At 41.7% G+C, this 3,410-nt stretch overlaps 1 long non-coding RNA gene across 3 annotated transcripts; it reads right to left on the reverse strand.

Moving 5' to 3' along the window:
• Positions 1-156: 156 nt before the first annotated feature.
• On the reverse strand, positions 157-2,005 carry LOC139026568 (uncharacterized). Of its 3 annotated transcripts, none has more exons than XR_011478401.1 (4): positions 993-2,005; positions 756-842; positions 402-546; positions 157-191 (listed from the first exon to the last, which is right to left on the reverse strand). It is a non-coding gene; the product is annotated as an uncharacterized lncRNA (long non-coding RNA). The 3 variants fall into 3 exon arrangements; XR_011478402.1 differs by lacking the exon at positions 157-191 and adding an exon at positions 215-303 and having other exon boundaries at positions 431-546; positions 993-2,004; XR_011478400.1 differs by lacking the exon at positions 157-191 and adding an exon at positions 216-303.
• Positions 2,006-3,410: the final 1,405 nt, after the last annotated feature.

Below are 3,410 nucleotides of genomic sequence, written 5' to 3' on the forward strand. Positions count from 1 at the left end.
AGATTATGTCTCTCTACCTTTCTATCCCTTGTTATTGTCGTCTCTACCTCTTCTAGCCTTTGTTACTGTTGTCTCTACCTTCTTGCCCTTTTATTGTTGTCCTCTACCTTCTTGCCTTTGTATTGTTGTCTCTACCTTCTTGCCCTTTTGTATTGTCTCTACCTTCTATCCCTTTGTATTGTTGTCTCTACCTTCTTGCCCTTTGTGCTGTTCTTACCTTCTTGTCCTTTGTATTGTCGTCTCTACCTCTTGCCCTTTGTATTGTGTTCTCTACCTTCTTGCCCTTTGTGCTGTTGTCTCTACCTTCTTGCCCTTTGTGTTCGCTGTTTTGTCTCTACCTTCTCTTGTCCCCTTTTGTATTGTTTGTCTCTACCTTCTATCCCTTTGTATTGTCGTCTTACCTTCTTGCCCTTTGTATGTTTGTCTCTACCTTCTTGCCCTTTGTATTGTTGTCTCTACCTTCTTGTCCTTTGTATTGTTCGTCTCTACCTTCTGCCCTTTGTATTGTTGTCTCTACCTTCTTGCCCTTTGTATTGTCGTCTCTACCTTCTTTGCCCTTTGTATTGTGTCTCTACCCTCTTGACCTTGTGCTGTGTGTCATCTACCTTCTTGTCCCTTTGTATTTGTCTCTCTACCTTCTTGCCTTTGTATTGGTCGTCTCTACCTTCTTGCCCTTTGTGCGTGTTGTCTCTACCTTCTTTGCCCTTTGTATTGTTGTTTCTCTACCTTCTATTCCCTTTGTATTGTGTCTCTACCTTCTTGCCCTTTGTATTGTCGTCTCTACCTTCTTGCCCTTTGTATTGTCGTCTCTACCTTCTATCCCTTTGTATTGTTGTCTCTACCTTCTTGCCCTTTGCTTGCTGTTGTCTCTTACCTTCTTGCCCTTGTCTATTTGTTTGTCTCTACCTTCTTGCCCTTTTATTGTTGTCTCTACCTTCTTGCCCTTTGTATTGTTGTCTCTTACCTTCTTGCCCTTTGTATTGTGTCTCTACCTTCTTGCCCTTTGTATTGTTGTCTCTACCTTCTTTGCCCTTTGTATTGTTGTCTCTACCTTCTTGCCCTTTGTATTGTTGTCTCTACCTTCTTGTCCTTTGTATTGTTGTCTCTACCTTCTTGCCCTTTGTATTGTTGTCTCTACCTTCTTGCCCTTTATATTGTTGTCTCTACCTTCTTGCCCTTTAAATTGTTGTCTCTACCTTCTTGCCCTTTAAATTGTTGTCTGTGCCCAATAATGTGTGTACCATGTTTTGTTCTGCTACCATGTTGTGATGCTAACATTTTGTTGTCATGCTGTGTTGTCATGTGTTGCTGCCATGCTATGTTGTTGTCATGCTGTGTTGTAATGTGTTGTTGTCATGCTGTGTTGTCATGTGTTGCTGCCATGCTATGTTGTTGTCATGTGTTGCTGCCATGCTATGTTGTTGTCATGTGTTGCTGCCGTGCTATGTTGTTGTCATGTGTTGCTGCCGTGCTATGTTGTTTTCTGACACGGAACCCAAACCAGCTGCGCGCGTGCACCATCGTGCATAAATGTATTTTGCCCCCCCACACCAAACGCGATCACGACACACAGGTTAAAATATCAAAACAAACTCTGAACAATGACATTAATTTGGGGACAGGTCGAAAAGCATTAAACATGTATGGCAATTTAGCTAGTTAGCTTGCACTTGCTGGGATATAAACATTGAGTTGTTATTTTACCTGAAATGCACAAGGATCTCTAATCCTTGTTTGTCTCTGGTCCTCTACGCCGACAATTAATCCACACATAAAACTGACAACCGAATCATTTCTAGTCATCTCTCCTCCTTCCAGGCCTTTTCATCTTTGAACTTATATGATGATTGGCATCTACACTTTTACCACGACAACTGGCAAAACATTTCGTTTTTCAATCACCCACGTGGGTATAACCAATGAGGAGATGGCACGTGGGTACCTGCTTCTATAAACCAATGAGGAGCTGCGTCACAAATAGAAAGGAGTTCTATTTTAGCCTTTGGCAATGCAGACGCTCGTTGGCGCGCGAGCAGTGTGGGTGCAATAATTGAATAACATGGATTTCTAAATGTATTTTGCGACGCTTCCGGTCTGCTCAGCATGTCTTTATGTCGCTAATTGAACACTGAACTTCGGTGTTTCAACACTGTAGTGAACTCCGTCGTTATTCCCCAAGATCACCTCAGACAACTCTGCGCGTAACTGGACAATATGCTTGGCGCCACACCGAACGGGGACGCGGACAGTTCTGTACGGGGACGCGGACAGTTCTGTACGGGGACGCGGACAGTTCCAGAACGCGGACATGAGCAGTGCAACACAATCAACTAAACCCAGTCTTTACAGCGGGTTACATTAGTAATATTCATTTTTTATTATTATGTAAAACAAACATTCTAAGTTTTTTTATAACAATATTTTGAAATCTGGGCCCATATCGTCAAAGTGTCTCAGAGTAGAAAATTGGTTGTATAAGTGCTGAGAATAAAGACATTTTACACTTATGGGTATAAATTAAAGCTATGCATGAAGTCTTTAGTCCCACCTAGTCGGCAGATATTTAGGACACCTCGTGAGCTCTCCTAAGTAGTTAAGAGTTAACAGCAGGTGTCTTGACATGCAGTGAGTCAGTGGTTCCTGCGCCACATGTAATTGCTTTGTAGTAGTTAAAAATAATGTTTTTATATTTCTATGTGATCAACCCATAAATAATAGACCTACATGCAACAATATGTCTTGTGCTTTTGGAAATGATTTATGTGTAATAATTATGTATTACAAGTGATACCATGTATGTCTGCATAGCATTTTGTCTTCATTTTGGCAGATTAACTCATGTTTATTTCTGAAAAGAAACTCAAGTTGGAGTTGGAGCTGTGGCTGAAAGGTGGCTGGTTCGAATCCCTGGCCGGCGCTGGAAAAAACGGGAGGCATTGATCTGACCACTGGAGGGCTGCTGGGTTCACATCCTCAAAACATGAACCTTTCGTTGATCAGAACTCTAGAGGCTCTTCTTCACTGAACCCAAATATATATAACTTTTAGTGGTTCCATATATTACGGAAGTGATAGAAGCCTTTTTGGTTCTATAAGGAACCTTATTTTCTAAGAGTGTATAATAAACACGTTTTTCTTTTGATTATTTAATTATCTACATCATGTTATTTCAAGTTCTCCCTTTGGAGCGCAACATCACGTTGTTAAATAATAATCCTAAATTGGGCATGGCTATAAATTGGGCAATTGAAGGCATCTAGGGCGTAATATGTGTCTGATGAAAATTAACATTGTTGCAACGTCGTAGGCAACATTGGTACTCAGGGGGGTTCTGTCAATCCGGGGTCGTGGAGGTACTGCAGGGTTCTCAATCCGGCGGTCTGTGGGAGGTACGCCAGGGTTCTCAATCC

Source organism: Salvelinus sp. IW2-2015, unplaced genomic scaffold (genome assembly GCF_002910315.2).
Source record: "Salvelinus sp. IW2-2015 unplaced genomic scaffold, ASM291031v2 Un_scaffold5131, whole genome shotgun sequence".
NCBI lineage: Eukaryota > Metazoa > Chordata > Actinopteri > Salmoniformes > Salmonidae > Salvelinus > Salvelinus sp. IW2-2015.